This window comes from Cherax quadricarinatus, chromosome 33, assembly GCF_038502225.1.
Source record: "Cherax quadricarinatus isolate ZL_2023a chromosome 33, ASM3850222v1, whole genome shotgun sequence".
Taxonomy (NCBI): domain Eukaryota; kingdom Metazoa; phylum Arthropoda; class Malacostraca; order Decapoda; family Parastacidae; genus Cherax; species Cherax quadricarinatus.
Window position 1 is genome coordinate 9,128,042 of NC_091324.1, and position 19,354 is coordinate 9,147,395.

Genomic DNA, 19,354 nt, shown 5'->3' on the forward strand with positions numbered 1-19,354 from the left:
ATTACATTTCTTCTACTGTTATTGAAGGTACTCTACTTTCCCCACCCACTTCCCATTCCCCCCTCTGTTCATCTCACTACTTCAACCATCGCGCCATGAAGACCATTCCCGCGCACCTCTCTCTCTCTCTCTCTCTCTCTCTCTCTCTCTCTCTCTCTCTCTCTCTCTCTCTCTCTGAAAAAAAAGAAAAAAAAAGTACTGAGCTAAGTGTGGTTACCTTGGCTCTTTAGTTACACATCTGTGGTGCTGTCAATTTACAGCTGTATACCCTCACCCCCTTTCTCTTCTCTTCCTCAGTTTCCCCTACCTTCTCCTCTCCTCTCCCCTCCTCCTCCTCCCCATCACCCAACCCTTTTGCTTTTATTGGCACCGTAGTTCTAACTTTATTGGCACGCCATTACCTCTCTTTTTTTTCTGGTTTATTGGGACGATATTTTTCGGGGCTGGCTTGGTCCACTATCTGCAGCTCGCAACAACTTACTAAGGCCGATATAATAGTGTTTCTTTCTTGGTTTACTTTACTGACGATTTTTTAGGTGGTTTTGCCAGGGAGTGCACTGGCTCGGTGATCTTAGAGAGAGAGAGAGAGAGAGAGAGAGAGAGAGAGAGAGAGAGAGAGAGAGAGAGAGAGAGAGAGAGAGAGAGAGAGAGAGAGAGAGAGAGAGAGAGAGAGTGAGAGAGAGTGAGAGTGTGTGAGAGTGTGTGTGTGTGTGTGTGTGTGTGTGTGTGTGTGTGTGTGTGTGTGTGTGTGTGTGTGTGTGTGTGTGTGTAATACAAAATACATTTCAGACATATGTAAGAAATAATGTAGACACGTGTGCCTAAGAGATAATGTAGACACTGTATAAGAGATACTGCAGACACGTGTATGTACGAGGTAACAATGTAGACATGTATGTACAATGTACACATACACGTGTACACGAGATAATGTAGACACGTGTGCATCCAAAACTTCACGATGAAGGCAAATTAATTTCCGAGTTTTCTTTTCTTTATCTAAGTTCAAAGTCCTCTAAGTTAGCGTTGTATCCGAAGTTCAGGCTTAGGTGTGACTCCTCTAGGTAGCGCTGTATTTAATTTCAAAGTTACGGGTGAGTCCTCTTAGAAAGATTTGCATCCAAGTTCAAAGTTACGGATAAATACTCTAAGCTACCAAAGTATTTAGGTTCCAAGTTAAGGGCAAGTCCTTTACTCTAGCGCTGTATATAATTTTCAAAGTTTAACGTGATTCTCTTAAGTTAGTGCTGTATTTTTCCAGCCTGCAGCAGCCTTGGAAACTTTCTGTATGAGGAAGACAAAATCTTACAAGAGTGCGCCACATTTATTTTATTCTTAGATTAAGATCACGCCTTAATATCATCAGTCCTATGGTTTAACTGACAGATGGTTACCTCAGACGTTACCTGAAGACTAGTCCGGGAGGAAGGGGGGGATCACCGCCCCAGTGTTAGGAGCACTCGGTCCAAAGTAGGTACCATAGCCCGGCTGATCAGGAACTAGTAAGCGGAACTTAACAGTTCACTCTTGAAGACAGCCAGGGATCTGTTCATAATTCCTCTAACGGACGAATGAAGAGTTTTGAAGATTCTTAGTCCTATTACACCTAGTAAAAGGTATTATGGAGGTATTATTTTGGATCTTTATCGTGTACGTTCCAGGGAGTACAACTCAAAGGACTTCAGGTGTTCCCAATAATTAGATGCCTATTTGAATTTACTAGGGCAGTGAGGGTTGTCTGTACATCAGTGACTTGTGTTTTAAGTTTATTTATCCAGCTTATAATTCCTCTTTACTTTTGTGATAATATCACTGTTGTGATCCTTGAATGTAAGATCTACTGACATTATGACTCGCATGTCCCTCACATTACAGAGCAAGTCTTATGCTCGCCACATTCAGTCAGTGCCACGCTTTACAGTAATGACTTGAGAAAGCGCAACACTGAATGAAACGGAGGGTAAAAAACAGACAACTGCAGATAAGAACTTAGACGTTTCGCCTCTGGAATAAGCTTCATCGGTGAGAAACCTATTCCACAAGCGAAACATCTCGATAAAGCTCCCTTCTGCAATAACGTCTTTCTTCGCTACTCGTCGGTTTTTCGCCATTTGTCTCCACTGAATAAAACATCGTCAGTGTGTAGACTGCCTCTGAATATTGTCCCTCTACCATGGCATCATTACTTGAGAGGACATGGTTAGATTTCCCAGTCTCCTATCCCAGTATATTACACAACACAATTACAGAAGCTATATAAAAGAATATTACAACAATCAATGCCTCCCTCTGTCTCTTTCTCTCCCTCCCTCCCTCCCTCTCTCTCTCCCCTCTCTATTTCCCCCTATTTCTCCCCCCCCTCTCTCTCTCCTGTCTCGCAGCATCCCTCCTCCCACCTTAACCCTATAACCATTTACAGTCTACTAACGCAGCATTTATAGTCTACTGATGCAGCCTACACAGTCTACTGATAAAGTATTTCCATTCTACTAACGGGGCATTTGCTGCCTACTGACGCAGCATTTATGGTTTACTAATGCAGCATTCCTAGCCTAATGACACAGCATTACCAGTCTAATGATACAGCATTCCTAGTCTCATTCAACGGTTCTAGTTTGACTTGGTATTCTCATTCTACTAACCTACCATTCGTACTCCACAAACGCTGCATTTCCAATCAATCTACAGGCAATATTCCCAGTCTACTGGCAATGTTACCAGTCTACTGATGCAGTATTCTCAGATTGTTGAGAGAACTCTTCGTTAGTCTCCAGTTGAACAATAAGGTGTTCCTAGTTTACAGACACAGAATTCCAAGCTTATTGGCACAGTATTCCTGGCTTATTTACTCACCATTCTCAGCAGAGAAGCACAGAATTCTCAAGTGGCATTCCCAGGCTTATTGACTTTAGGATTCTAGCTACCACACCGCACTTTGTAAGCGTTTACAAGACCATTTTTTTTTCTTCACTCGCATCAGAATAAATTCCCAGAGGGTGACACAGTTCCTCAGCATTTTACCTCATATAGTCAGGTTAGTAACACCGATACATGAGCCACCAAGCCATACCTGTGACCGGCTTTTAGACCTCTACTCTCGCAGCTCGGCCTGAGGCCAGGGTTCCTTGTTACCTGACTGTTCAGCAAGCCTGTTGCTGTGAGGGCACCGCTGGCCTATATAATTATCACAAATATTAATCGTGAATAATTTTTTCTCCGTATTTGGAGAAATTCTTATGGAGTGTCAATAGTTTATGAATTATTATTCGACAGTTTTTTTTTTCTCTCAAAATATATGTACAAATAAATTTCGTATCCAAATGGAAATGGCGTAGTGACGATAATTAGTAAAGAAAATAGCCAGTAGTGTTACTGATTCCCTATGTGATACACGTGTGTAATTATCCACAGCATGTTAGTACTGTGTATTATTGTACTCATAGTAACCGTTACTGATTCACCTTCCTGCGTGAATCACTGTTATATCACTGACTATTATGACTCACTGCTGACTTAGCATGATGTTTGAATGCCGTTCGCCCTCCAATTGTCGAATGGGGTTCAATCACGGATCAGGGAATAAACACACACGATGGGTGGCTTGGTAACTTATATTAACGTTAAAACAGGGGGAATGCCAAGCCTGATCTGCCTCCTCTCTATCGTCTGGACTTGAACTGAGCTGCCGAGTGCCTGGAGGGTGAGCGGCATTCAAACATCATGCTAGGTCAGCAGTGAGTCATAACAGTGATATAACAGTCAGTGATTCACGTAGGGAGGTGAATTAGTAAAGGTTACATGAGTACAGTAGTATACAGTACTAACATATTGTGGATAACTACACAAGTGTATCACATTGGGAATCAGTAATACTACTGACAAAATCATGACTTGATAAAACTCTACAGAGAACGAAACGTTGTGTTACTTCTTCACACATTGTTTCCGAGTCAACAAAACGGCAATTACTTAACAATATTTCTTTCTATTATGGATAAGGTGATAAGTCTTAGAGATAAAAACTGCAATATAAGGAAAATCTTGTTTTAAGCTTAACATAGGTTTTTTTAATTTGTGATATTTTGGCTTTTAAAATTTTCAAAGAGGAGAGAGCTAAGAGAAGATTACATTACTTAATTCACCAAATACGGTGGCGGCCAATTTTAAAATCGGTCATTTATAGGAATTTTTTCCCTTTATGCTTTCACTGTTATTATATTAAAGGAGTATAATACGTGAACTATGTAATTATATACTTACCAAATTCTTATTTACAATATTCTATATTTCAACATGGTAATAACTTAAGAAGATTTAATAATGAGGAATAATGTTTTCAGTTATTTATAAAGCAATGTGAATGAAAGTGTAAAATGTCTGCTGTAATAATATATCACTATAATTTCCAAGAGTATTAATAACTTTTTAGGCAAACAATATTGCATACTGTGAATAAAAAGCAATGATTCACACATCTGATGCAAAACGAAAAAAAATACAAACGTGTGTATAATTATATATATATATATATATATATATATATATATATATATATATATATATATATATATATATTATATATATATATATTATATATATATATATTATATATATATTATACATATATATTATATATTTATATATGTATATTATATATTTATATATATATATTATATATATATATTATATATATATATTATACATATATATTATATATTTATATATGTATATTATATATTTATATATATATATATATATATATATATATATATATATATATATATATATATATATATATCCCTATACTGCACGAATATGACAGTATTCTGAGGCAGATTTTTACGAAAGTACTTAACCTTACTCTAGAAGACGGGCAGTGGAACCAAGCTACACTTCCAGTCAGACTAGGAGGCATTGGTGTCCGCAAGTCATCACAGATTGCGTTACCTACTTTTCTGTCCTCGTGTATTGCATCCAGAGAGCTTGTAGCAGTGATTCTCCCTGAACATCTTAGGGACAAGATTGGAGTCCAGGACCAAAAATTCATTGACGGAGCAATGATCTGGGATAATCTAACGGGCTCTGGAGCCAGACCTGCTCCCCCCAACAACTACAAACAATCGCACTGGGATGGTCCAATAGTGGAAAATATTGCCTCAACAATGCTTCAGTGTGTGTCAGGGAAGGATAGAGCCCGCCTCCTGGCAGTGAGAGCCCCTCATGCTAGGGACTTTCTGTTGGCTGTTCCCAACTCCAGCCTTGGCACACGTCTCGACCCACAGACCATCCGCATCGGTGTTGCCCTTCGACTTGCCGCCCCTATTCTCGCCGAACACAGGTGTATTTGTGGCAGTGAAGCAGCAGACCGATTCGGGTACCATGGTCTTGTGTGCCGTAAATCCGAGGGAAAGATTGCAAGACATGAGGAGGTTAATAACATTATCAAGAGGAGCCTCACAACAGCTGGATGCCCAGCAGTAAGGGAGCCACCCCAACTATGCAGATCTGATGGCAGCCAGAAGCGTCCAGATGGTATCACCCTTCAAGCCTGGACAGATGGGGAGCAGGTGGTGTGGGACTATACATGTGCATCTACCTTGGCTGATACCTATCTCCAATACACCAGGGAGGAAGGAGGGGCAGCTGCCAGCTTCAGGGAGTCCCAAAAGTCTAGAAAATATGGAGAACTTGCTCATCATTATATGTTTGTTCCCATAGGCTCAGAGACCCTTGGCTCATGGGGAAAGAGTGCATCTAAATTCCTTAAGGAGCTGGGAAAAAGACTCATCAGGGTAACTAGGGATCCCAGGGCAGCTAGTTTTCTGTTCCAGCGGCTCAGTGCGGCTGTTCAAAGGGGTAATGCCTGCTGTATTTTGGGCACACGCCCCAGCTCTGAGGAGCTGGATGAGATTTTCGCCTTATAATCGGTGATACACACGTAACAACATGTACCGTATATGCCACCTTTATATCAACAATGTATCTCTTAAATCTTCTGTACCATATTATGTAATAAAATATTCCTATTAGTAAAAAAAAAATATATATCAAAAGATGGGGTGGTAGGGGAAGTGGAATATTCAAACGGGTTCAGGAAGAAATCCAAATATTTTTCCTTGAAGCCTTTTTATCCACTTCTCCGAGGCTATGGGTCCCACAATTTACACCAGAGGTGGACCCCATCCTATAAAAAAAAAAAAAAAAAAAAAAAAAAAATTATAATATATATATATATATATATATATATATATATATATATATATATATATATATAATCACATCGGCCTTCTCCCACCAAGGCAGAATGGCCCGATAAAGAAGAACTTTCACCATCATTCACTCCATCACTGACTTTCCAGAGGTGCAATTACACTACTGCAACATTAACACCCCTCCTTCAGACACTGTACTTCCAATCTCCAGGATTCAAGTCCGGCCTGCTGGTTTCCCTGAACCCCTTCATAAATGTTACTTTGCTCACACTCCAACAGCACGTCAAGTATTAAAAACAATTTGTCTCCATTCAGTCCTATCAAACACGATCACGCATGCCTGCTGGAAGTCCAAGCCCCTCGCACACAAAACCTCCTTTACCCCCTCCCTCCAACCTTTCCTAGGCCGACCCCTACCCCGCCTTCCTTCCACTACAGACTGATACACTCTTGAAGTCATTCTGTTTCGCTCCATTCTCTCTACATGTCCGAACCACCTCAACAACCCTTCCTCAGCCCTCTGGACAACAGTTTTGGTATCCCGCACCTCCTCCTAACTTCCAAACTACGAATTCTCTGCATTATATTCGCACCACACATTGCCCTCAGACATGACATCTCCACTGCCTCCAGCCTTCTCCTCGCTGCAACATTCATCACCCATGCTTCACACCCATATAAGAGCGTTGGTAAAACTATACTCTCATACATTCCCCTCTTTGCCTCCAAGGACAAAGTTCTTTGTCTCCACAGACTCCTAAGTGCACCACTCACCCTTTTCCCATCATCAATTCTATAATTCACCTCATCTTTCATAGACCCATCCGCTGACACGTCAACCCCCAAATATCTGAATACATTCACTTCCTCCATACTCTCTCCCTCCAATCTGATATCCAATCTTTCCTCACCTAATCTTTTTGTTATCCTCATAACCTTACTCTTTCCTGTATTCACCTTTAATTTTCTTCTTTTGCACACCCTACCAAATTCATCCCAATCTCTGCAACTTCTCTTCAGAATCTCCCAAGAGCACAGTGTCATCAGCAAAGAGCAACTGTGACAACTCCCACTTTATGTGTGATTCTTTATCTTTTAACTCCAAACCTCTTGCCAAGACCCTCGCATTTACTTCTCTTACAACCCCATCTATAAATATATTAAACAACCACGGTGACATCACACATCCTTGTCTAAGGCCTACTTTTACTGGGAAATAATTTCCCTCTTTCCTACATACTCTAACTTGAGCCTCACTATCCTCGTAAAAACTCTTCACTGCTTTCAGTAACCTACCTCCTACACCATACATTTGCAACATCTGCCACATTGCCCCCCTATCCACCCTGTCATACGCCTTTTCCAAATCCATAAATGCCACAAAGACCTCTTTAGCCTTATCTAAATACTGTTCACTTATATGTTTCACTGTAAACACCTGGTCCACACACCCCCTACCTTTCCTAAAGCCTCCTTGTTCATCTGCTATCCTATTCTCCGTCTTACTCTTAATTCTTTCAATAATAACTCTACCATACACTTTACCAGGTATACTCAACAGACTTATCCCTCTATAATTTTTGCACTCTCTTTTGTCCCCTTTGCCTTTATACAAAGGAACTATGCATGCTCTCTGCCAATCCCTAGGTACCTTACCCTCTTCCATACATTTATTAAATAATTGCACCAACCACTCCAAAACTATATCCCCACCTGCTTTTAACATTTCTATCTTTATCCCATCAATCCCAGCTGCCTTACCCCCTTTCATTTTACCTACTGCCTCACGAACTTCCCCCACACTCACAACTGGCTCTTCCTCACTCCTACAAGATGTTATTCCTCCTTGCCCTATACACGAAATCACAGCTTCCCTATCTTCATCAACATTTAACAATTCCTCAAAATATTCCCTCCATCTTCCCAATACCTCTAACTCTCCATTTAATAACTCTCCTCTCCTATTTTTAACTGACAAATCCATTTGTTCTCTAGGCTTCCTTAACTTGTTAATCTCACTCCAAAACTTTTTCTTATTTTCAACAAAATTTGTTGATAACATTTCACCCACTCTCTCATTTGCTCTTTTTACATTGCTTCACCACTCTCCTAACGTCTCTTTCTCTCCATATACTCCTCCCTTCTTGCATCACTTTTACATTGTGAAAACCTCTCATATGCCTACTTTTTCTCCCTTACTACTCTCTTTTCATCATCATTCCACTAATCGCTCTTCTTCCCTCTCGCACCCACTTTTCTGTAACCACAAATTTCTGCTGAATACTAACACTACTTTCTTAAACCTACCCCATACATCTTCGACCCCATTGCCTATGCTCTCATTAGCCCATCTATCCTCCAATAGCTGTTTATATCTTACCCTAACTGCCTCCTCTTTTAGTTTATAAACCTTCACCTCTCTCTTCCCTGATGCTTCTATTTTCCTTGTATCCCATCTACCTTTTACTCTCACTGTAGCTACAACTAAAAAGTGATCTGATATATTTGTGGCCCACTTCTTTAAACATGTACATCCTTAAGTCTACTCAACAGTCTTATCTACCAATACCTAGTCCAGCAAAGTACTGTCATTACGCCCTACATATCTTTTATACTTATTTATCCTCTTTTTCTTAATATATGTACTACCTATAACCAAACCCCTTTCTATACAAATTTCAGTCAAAGGGCTCCCATTGTCATTTACACCTGGCACCCCAAACTTACCTACTACACTACTACGCATTTAGGTCCCCTACCACAATCACTCTCTCACTTGGTTCAAAGGTTCAAAGGTTCATATAGATTCACTTAACATCTCCCAAAATCAATCTCTCTCTCTCTCTCCTTGACACTCCTCTCTTCTCCAGGTGCATACACACTTATTATGACCCACTGTTCGCATCCAACCCTTATTTTATTCTCCATACTCTTTGAATTTATACATATTCCCTCTTCTCCTTCCATAAGTGATCCTTCAACATTCTTGCTACCCATTCCTTAGCTGTAACTCTCTCAGATACTCCCATTTATTTCTCCCCACTAAACTCGCCTACCTCCTTCAGCTTTGTTTCGCTTAGAGCTAGGACACCCAACTTCTTTTCATTTATAACATTAGCAATCATCGCTTTCTTATCCGCACTACATCCAAGCACATTCAAGCATCCCAGTTTTATCTTTTTTTTTCTTCTTTTCTTTGTTTATATAGTCATTTTTTTTATGGAGAATTAAGAACTTATTCTGATTGAAAAAAAATCGGTAAGTTATTTCACGTGTCCCGCTTGCCTCCCCTTCCCCGTCCCTCCCCGCTTGCCTCCCCTTCCCCGTCCCTCCCCGCTTGCCTCCCCTTCCCCGTCCCTCCCCGCTTGCCTCCCCTTCCCCGTCCCTCCCCGCTTGCCTCCCCTTCCCCGTCCCTCCCCGCTTGCCTCCCCTTCCCCGTCCCTCCCCGCTTGCCTCCCCTTCCCCGTCCCTCCCCCCTTCCCCCTCCCTCACTCCCCCGACCCTTAACAGAATAAACTTCTACCTAGTGATGGACTAATTCAGAATTTTATATAATACATAGTGTGTATAATGTGATTTTCTTCAATACTGGTCCCCCTACAGTTTTTATGCATTCTGTTTATATTTTAGTTTATATAATTATCTAAATCCATTTATAACGTCAGTGTATTATTTCATTAATTTTATAGTGCACAGAAAACTTTTATGCATACTTTTTATGTTTTTGCAAATTCGTTTTGAACGTCATAAACCAATTTGTTATTAATTATATTTCTATTTGTGTGTAGCCATGACGGGGTGTGAGTTGTGCACTCTGGTACCACTACTGCGCACTCTGGCAGCTCTGCTGTGCGCTCTGGGATTAATGTTGTGTACTTTACCAACTGCTGCGCACTCTGGCAGAACTGTTTTCTCAACATAAAAGATTATAAGTAAATATTACGAACGTCTACTTACATTCAGTGTAAAATTTTGTTGCTTTCCTGCGCTTATATTGTTTAGGAGGCCTTGCAGTAAGCAGCGCCACTGTGGAACTCTCACCATGTCAGTGAAACTACAGACTTCAAAGGCAGGCAGGCAGGCATACTGTTGCCGGCCTGACACAGCTCTTGTAAGGTTAGTGCACAAAACAACCTGGTCTGGGACCGGGTCGTGAGGGCTGCAGGAACTGGGGGGTTAGAGAAGAGAAAGGGAGGACAGGGCAGGGAGGGAAGGCGGGGGAAGGAAAGATAAGGATGGAAATAGAGATGGAAACTGATTACAAGTATAGAAAGTAATGAGAGTGTGTTCAGGAACGAACGAAAAGAGATGGAGAAAAAGAAGAAAAAGGGCGGGCGAGATGGAAGGAAAAATAAGTGAAGAGAGATGGAGTGGAAAAAGGGAAGGAGAGGGAAATAGGGGAAAAAAGTTAGATAATGAAAACAATAGAAGTTTTTTTTATTGGCCGGGGGCAGAGGGGGTTAAGGGGTAGTAAGAGCTCGAAACTCGTATGGGTTATGCTGCGCAAGGAGTGCTGTAGAATCCATCTTCTATCTGCTAACTGAGATGCAGGAAGTCTACCCTGGCAGCCAAGCTTACAATTGACAGGAGGAAGAGTAACAGGAGGGAAAGAACATGAGCGAAGGGAGAGAGAGAATGCGCAGAAAGAGACAGAGGAAAACAAAACAGACATCAAACCAGCAGCGATCACTCAGTCCTGGGCTACCACCTGCCTGGACTCGATTTCGTGGATCAACGCTACAGCCGCCCGGTTCCAAACCACGCCTGGCAGTAGATGGCCTGATCAACCTAGCTGTTGGTGCTAGCGACACTCAGTCGCTACCACCAAGCGCTAACCCAAAACATCTCACGACCAACAAAAACATTCTAAAAACTAAGTCATCCAATCATAATGCACCCACTGGCTTCAAGATCTACCTGCAGCCTACCTGTAGCGGATTTCAGGGTTACGGTTTGGTTCCAAACCAGTCCTCCTAGTTGATGACCTGAAAGATGGTACCACAGCCCGGCTTATCAGAAATCGACTTGAAACCTGCCATGTCTCCCACTTCTGGAATGTTTATGTGAATGTTACTTACTCACGGTATACCCCGAATTCGTAGCGGTCGCACAGCGCTTGGGGAATGGGAGCTAATCAGTCTTGAAACAAAGGAGATGGCAACTGAAATTCGTTGGTTCAAAGTCTCTTCAACGACCTTAAGGCACCGCCTCCCTTGAAGAGTGATTTCTTTTCAATATAAATAAATTCTCTCTAACATTATACTCCATATTAAGAAGTACTGGATACAGCAGCAACGTTCTGCCGAAGGTTATCAAAAAACTCGGGTGCATAGCAAGATTTTGTGACGTTTCTCTCTGTGTAGAGCTTTATCAAGTCAAACAATTATTTATTAAAGATATACATAGAGCGAAACGTTGGCAACACAGGTAGCCAGCCAGTCTTACCTTGTACAACACAGGTAGCCAGCCAGTCTTACCTTGTACAACGCAGGTAGCCAGCCAGTCTCACCTTGTACAACGCAGGTAGCCAGCCAGTCTCACCTTGTACAACACAGGTAGCCAGCCAGTCTCACCTTGTACAACACAGGTAGCCAGCCAGTCTTACCTTGTACAACACAGGTAGCCAGCCAGTCTTACCTTGTACAACACAGGTAGCCAGCCAGTCTTACCTTGTACAACACAGGTAGCCAGCCAGTCTTACCTTGTACAACACAGGTAGCCAGCCAGTCTTACCTTGTACAACACAGGTAGCCAGCCAGTCTTACCTTGTACAACACAGGTAGCCAGCCAGTCTTACCTTGTACAACACAGGTAGCCAGCCAGTCTTACCTTGTACAACACAGGTAGCCAGCCAGTCTTACCTTGTACAACACAGGTAGCCAGCCAGTCTTACCTTGTACAACACAGGTAGCCAGCCAGTCTTACCTTGTACAACACAGGTAGCCAGCCAGTCTTACCTTGTACAACACAGGTAGCCAGCCAGTCTTACCTTGTACAACACAGGTAGCCAGCCAGTCTTACCTTGTACAACACAGGTAGCCAGCCAGTCTTACCTTGTACAACACAGGTAGCCAGCCAGTCTTACCTTGTACAACACAGGTAGCCAGCCAGTCTTACCTTGTACAACACAGGTAGCCAGCCAGTCTTACCTTGTACAACACAGGTAGCCAGCCAGTCTTACCTTGTACAACACAGGTAGCCAGCCAGTCTTACCTTGTACAATGCAGGTAGCCTGTCAAACAGATTCCTGCAGAAAGGCTAAATGCACAATAGATATATGAATAAAAGAGAAAGGAAGAGAGAAAGATAAGATGTGAACAGAAAAGAATGTAAGGGAGAGAGGAGAGATGAATAGAAAAGAGCAGAGCAGAGCAGAGCAGAGCAGAGCAGAGAGAGAGAGAGAGAGAGAGAGAGAGAGAGAGAGAGAGAGAGAGAGAGAGAGAGAGAGAGAGAGAGAGAGAGAGAGAGAGAGAGAGAGAGAGAGAGAGAGAGAGAGAGAGCGCAAAAGAGAGGAACATACCTATTCGAAATGCCTGTAAGCCTGTAATATGTCTTGCTATCTTAAAGCTGCCTCCTCTGCCAGTGCAAAACGTACCACAACACACATTTGGAGGCAGGCAGGCACCCAGGAGGCAGGCAGGCACCCAGCAGACAGGCAGGCACCCAGCAGACAGGCAGGCACCCAGAAGACACGCAGGCACCCAGCAGGCAGGTAGGCACCCAGCAGGCAGACAGGCAGGCAGGTAGACAGGCAGGTAGACAGGCAGCCAGCAGGCAGGCACCCAGCAGGCAGGCAGGCACCCAGCAGACAGGTAGGCACTCCGACAAGTAGAGGGGTCAACAAGCAGGCAGAAAAGAAACTGTCAGATATGGTGGGAGCGGTGATGCCAGGCCACATAATAAAGATAGTGGCAGTGGAAAAGGTGGAGTTCTACTTAGCTTAAGAGACTTACTGATGATGGAGATGTGTCACGTCTCTCGCCCTCACCTCTAAGGTGCACGGCCTCTCTGCTGGGGCTGAGTACTGCGGGGGCTGGTGGGGGTGGGGGTTTTAGTGGGATAGTTGGGATAGAGGTATAGTGGTAGGGTTGGGGGATTCTGGTGGGGGGATGGGGGCCAGAGGATGAGATCAAGGCATGTGGGCAAATCTACGTTGTTTTCAGTTCAGCCATAGGCATTCAGGGACATTGTCCAGGTACCTTCAGGATGGCCAGACTTGTCCGAAGAATGTCCAGATGCCTCCAAGGATATCCAGACCTGCTGAAGGATGCTCAGACGTCTATAGGGGAGTCCGTTCAGGTGTTTACAAGAACGTCCAGACGTAGAGGTCTCTGGAAGCGTGGTATTTTCTCTTCTAATCATCAGGTATAACGGCGTCGTGAGGGTCACAAGACATCCACACTGTTCTCTGGCGACTCCCCACACTATCCTTGTGAATTTATCTTGGTCAAGTGAATATGAGTTACACTCTCCTTCCTCGGATTAAACCTGATCAAGCCCAAACAGTTCCACATCCGTCTGGTTATTTTGCTTGTGCTGACTGCGTGGTGCTATCAACTCCCTGACAGGTTAGACCAGCAGGCGAGGCCAGCGACTGGGCCGAGGGGAGACCCCCAGTGACTCGTGAAACTAACAGGTAGTCAACAGATAAACGTTTTCATGACCTTGTCCACCACAAGGTTCAGAACGCAAGTTCTAAGTCTTGGACATTCCCCTTCCCCATACTCTCCCTGCTGAATTAGCATCACACACAAGATAAACATGAATCTACTAGGTCAGATGAACTGCCAGCCAGACTAGAATATAAAATTATCTACCTACTAATAGTAATATCCAACAAAGTAATAAAGCTAAGTGGATGGAATGTGAAGACAGACACAAGATGCATAAGGAACAACAGAGCCCTTGTTAGAGCTTTATTGAGTCATGACTTAATGAAGCTCCTTAGAGAGCTTATTCTCCAACCTGTGTCTTTGTCTTCATACTTGTCGGCAATATAGTATTTCATCCAAGTGAATGGAAACTGGCTAATGTTGCTCCACTATTCATAATGGGAGGCAGGTCAGGTGCTCTCGCCATTAGCTTCACATCAACTGGGGAGAAGGAATGGAATCCTTACGAAGGGACAATATTGCAGATTTTCTGGGGAAAATGTAATAACAGTAATAACAGTAATATACATAAATAGCTCTTGTTCTTCTTTATTTCTTCTATTGTCCATGGGGAAGTGGAAAAGAATCTTTCCTCCGTAAGCCATGCGTGTCGTATGAGGCGACTAAAATGCCGGGAGCAATGGGCTAGTAACCCCTTCTCCTGTAGACATTTACTAAAAAAAATGAAGAAAAACTGTATAAAACTGGGATGCTTAAATGTGCGTGGATGTAGTGCGGATGACAAGAAACAGATGATTGCTGATGTTATGAATGAAAAGAAGTTGGATGTCCTGGCCCTAAGCGAAACAAAGCTGAAGGGGGTAGGGGAGTTTCAGTGGGGGGAAATAAATGGGATTAAATCTGGAGTATCAGAGAGTTAGAGCAAAGGAAGGGGTAGCAGTAATGTTAAATGATCAGTTATGGAAGGAGAAAAGAGAATATGAATGTGTAAATTCAAGAATTATGTGGATTAAAGTAAAGGTTGGATGCGAAAAGTGGGTCATAATAAGCGTGTATGCACCTGGAGAAGAGAGGAATGTAGAGGAGAGAGAGAGATTTTGGGAGATGTTAAGTGAATGTATAGGAGCCTTTGAACCAAGTGAGAGTAATTGTGGTAGGGGACCTGAATGCTAAAGTAGGAGAAACTTTTAGAGGGTGTGGTAGGTAAGTTTGGGGTGCCAGGTGTAAATGATAATGGGAGCCCTTTGATTGAACTTTGTATAGAAAGGGGTTTAGTTATAGGTAATACATATTTTAAGAAAAAGAGGATAAATAAGTATACAAGATATGATGTAGGGCGAAATGACAGTAGTTTGTTGGATTATGTATTGGTAGATAAAAGACTGTTAGTAGACTTCAGGATGTACATGTTTATAGAGGGGCCACAGATATATCAGATCACTTTCTAGTTGTAGCTACACTGAGAGTAAAAGGTAGATGGGATACAAGGAGAATAGAAGCATCAGGGAAGAGAGAGGTGAAGGTTTATAAACTAAAAGAGGAGGCAGTTAGGGTAAGATATAAACAGCTATTGGAGGATAGATGGGCAAATGAGAGCATAGGCAATGGGGTCGAAGAGGTATGGGGTAGGTTTAAAAATGTAGTGTTAGAGTGTTCAGCAGAAGTTTGTGGTTACAGGGAAGTGGGTGCGGGAGGGAAGAGGAGCGATTGGTGGAATGATGATGTAAAGAGAGTAGTAAGGGAGAAAAAGTTAGCATATGAGAAGTTTTTACAAAGTAGAAGTGATGCAAGGAGGGAAGAGTATATGGAGAAAAAGAGAGAGGTTAAGAGAGTGGTGAAGCAATGTAAAAAGAGAGCAAATGAGAGAGTGGGTGAGATGTTATCAACACATTTTGTTGAAAATAAAAAAAAGTTTTGGAGTGAGATTAACAAGTTAAGGAAGCCTAGAGAACAAATGGATTTGTCAGTTAAAAATAGGAGAGGAGAGTTATTAAATGGAGAGTTAGAGGTATTGGGAAAATGGAGGGAATATTTTGAGGAATTGTTAAATGTTGATGAAGATAGGGAAGCTGTGATTTCGTGTATAGGGCAAGGAGGAATAACATCTTGCAGGAGTGAGGAAGAGCCAGTTGTGAGTGTGGAGGAAGTTCGTGAGGCAGTAGGTAAAATGAAAGGGGGTAAGGCAGCCGGGATTGATGGGATAAAGATAGAAATGTTAAAAGCAGGTGGGGATATAGTTTTGGAGTGGTTGGTGAAATTATTTAATAAATGTATGGAAGAGGGTTAGGTACCTAGGGATTGGCAGAGAGCATGCATAGTTCCTTTGTATAAAGGCAAAGGGGATAAAAGAGTGCAAAAATTATAGGGGGATAAGTCTGTTGAGTATACCTGGTAAAGTGTATGGTAGAGTTATTATTGAAAGAATTAAGAGTAAGACGGAGAATAGGATAGCAGATGAACAAGGAGGCTTTAGGAAAGGTAGGGGGTGTGTGGACCAGGTGTTTACAGTGAAACATATAAGTGAACAGTATTTAGATAAGGCTAAAGAGGTCTTTGTGGCATTTATGGATTTGGAAAAGGCGTATGACAGGGTGGATAGGGGGGCAATGTGGCAGATGTTGCAGGTGTATGGTGTAGGAGGTAGGTTACTGAAAGCAATGAAGAGTTTTTACGAGGATAGTGAGGCTCAAGTTAGAGTATGTAGGAAAGAGGGAAATTATTTCCCAGTAAAAGTAGGCCTTAGACAAGGATGTGTGATGTCACCGTGGTTGTTTAATATATTTATAGATGGGGTTGTAAGAGAAGTGAATGCGAGGGTCTTGGCAAGAGGCGTGGAGTTAAAAGATAAAGAATCACACATAAAGTGGGAGTTGTCACAGTTGCTCTTTGCTGATGACACTGTGCTCTTGGGAGATTCTGAAGAGAAGTTGCAGAGATTGGTGGATGAATTTGGTAGGGTGTGCAAAAGAAGAAAATTAAAGGTGAATACAGGAAAGAGTAAGGTTATGAGGATAACAAAAAGATTAGGTGATGAAAGATTGGATATCAGATTGGAGGGAGAGAGTATGGAGGAGGTGAATGTATTCAGATATTTGGGAGTGGACGTGTCAGCGGATGGGTCTATGAAAGATGAAGTGAATCATAGAACTGATGAGGGGAAAAGGGTGAGTGGTGCACTTAGGAGTCTGTGGAGACAAAGAACTTTGTCCTTGGAGGCAAAGAGGGGAATGTATGAGAGTATAGTTTTACCAACGCTCTTATATGGGTGTGAAGCATGGGTGATGAATGTTGCAGCGAGGAGAAGGCTGGAGGCAGTGGAGATGTCATGTCTGAGGGCAATGTGTGGTGTGAATATAATGCAGAGAATTCGTAGTTTGGAAGTTAGGAGGAGGTGCGGGATTACCAAAACTGTTGTCCAGAGGGCTGAGGAAGGGTTGTTGAGGTGGTTCGGACATGTAGAGAGAATGGAGCTAAACAGAATGACTTCAAGAGTGTATCAGTCTGTAGTGGAAGGAAGGCGGGGTAGGGGTCGGCCTAGGAAAAGTTGGAGGGAGGGGGTAAAGGAGGTTTTGTGTGCGAGGGGCTTGGACTTCCAGCAGGCATGCGTGAGCGTGTTTGATAGGAGTGAATGGAGACAAATGGTTTTTAATACTTGACGTGCTGTTGGAGTGTGAGCAAAGTAACATTTATGAAGGGGTTCAGGGAAACCGGCAGGCCGGACTTGAGTCCTGGAGATGGGAAGTACAGTGCCTGCACTCTGAAGGAGGGGTGTTAATGTTGCAGTTTAAAAACTGTAGTGTAAAGCACCCTTCTGGCAAGACAGTGATGGAGTGAATGATGGTGAAAGTTTTTCTTTTTCGGGCCACCCTGCCTTGGTGGTAATCGGCCAGTGTGATAATAAAAAAAAATAATAAAAAAAATAACATACATACATACATACATACATACATACATACACACACACACACACACACACACACACACACACACACACACACACACACACACACACACACACATTCAAATATCCAGAGAACTTCCCTGCTCTTATGCAAGCTATTTGTCTTCGTTTTTCTTCTCTTCCTCTCTCTCGGCCCTTCTAATCCTTATGCCACGCCACCTTCTTCTCTAAGTTTACAAGCAAAGGAAAAAACCAGAGCTCATCTTCGGGCTCAACTTGCTTCTCTGATTTTCTTTTCATCCTACTCGACTGCTGCTCTATGGCAGCGGGTGAGGGCGGGCATGGAGATTGCCTCGTTCTGATTTACAAACTTCTGTAAGATAGGGAAGAGGTGCAAGCAAGAGAGGGGGCAGGGCGGGGGAAGGAGGAGGGAAGGGAAGGAAAAAAAAAAGTATTTATGAGAGCGCGCGCGCACACCTACGTACATCAATGTCATCAGACCCAAATGGAATATCATGAATATTAAGAGAATGAGCTGAAATACTGCATTAACCACTCACAGATCTTTAACAAATCTTTAATGATGAGAGTACCCCAGATGACTGTGAAGAAGCATACCAGTCGATTACTAGGAGCCCTGTGTCCTTAACAAGTTAAGTGTTTAAGTTAGACACTACACACTCTTTCCCCTTTACTGTGCACCTACACACCCCTCCACTATGCACCTACACACCCCTCCACCAACAGACTTGACCTCAGACTTCACCATCGTGCAAGTATTACACTTCGCAGCTTCGCTGCTGTTATAAATACACACTTATGTGTAGCATCTCAGAGTCTTACAAGTTTCAAATGTAGCTTTTACCTCCAAGATGACTTTCTTTAATGCTTCTTTATTATCTAGCGTTCTCTCTCTCTCTCCTAGTGTATCATGCTCCTTTTGTGCAGTCTTTCGTTCATTTTGCTAACCTTGCATTCTTACATAACCATTTGTGCTGGATTTTATGCACTTCTTCAATTATCTAAGACTACAAGTGTGTACTTTTGATGCCTGGCCTCTCAACATCTTCCAGGTGTATATTGTCTAGAATAAGTGGTCTTCCAAGAACGAATATTTCTAGTAAGTATGGCCTAGTGTTTGCCCACGTATCATTTGAAACCATTAACAAAGGTCTCTCTCTTCGTCGCTCCAGAGAGTAGACTCCATTTCTAGCTCAAATGTCTTTGAACACAGAACAATATTCTAGAAGTGAGAGCACAAGTGATTTGAAAAATAACATCGCTAGCGCTATTTCTCTTGTTTTAAAAGTTTTCATTGACCCTGTTAATATTTCTTGTCTTTCCTGCCCTTGATTTACTGGGTTACCTAAATGAAAGATCTGACATTATTATTCCTGTATTTTATCAGTTTCTCAAGTTCTGCGAGACTGTCTGTACTTGCCTATATGTGGTTGCAGGGGTCGAGTCTTACCTCCTGGCTTTGTGTTTTACATTCTGTACTAGATTACAAATATTCATATCCACATACCTAAGCACTTAGTATTTATTATCAATAAACATCATGTTATTTATTTACTCATTAGAAGACTTCGTTGATATTCGATTTAATTTTCTTATTGTATCTTCTA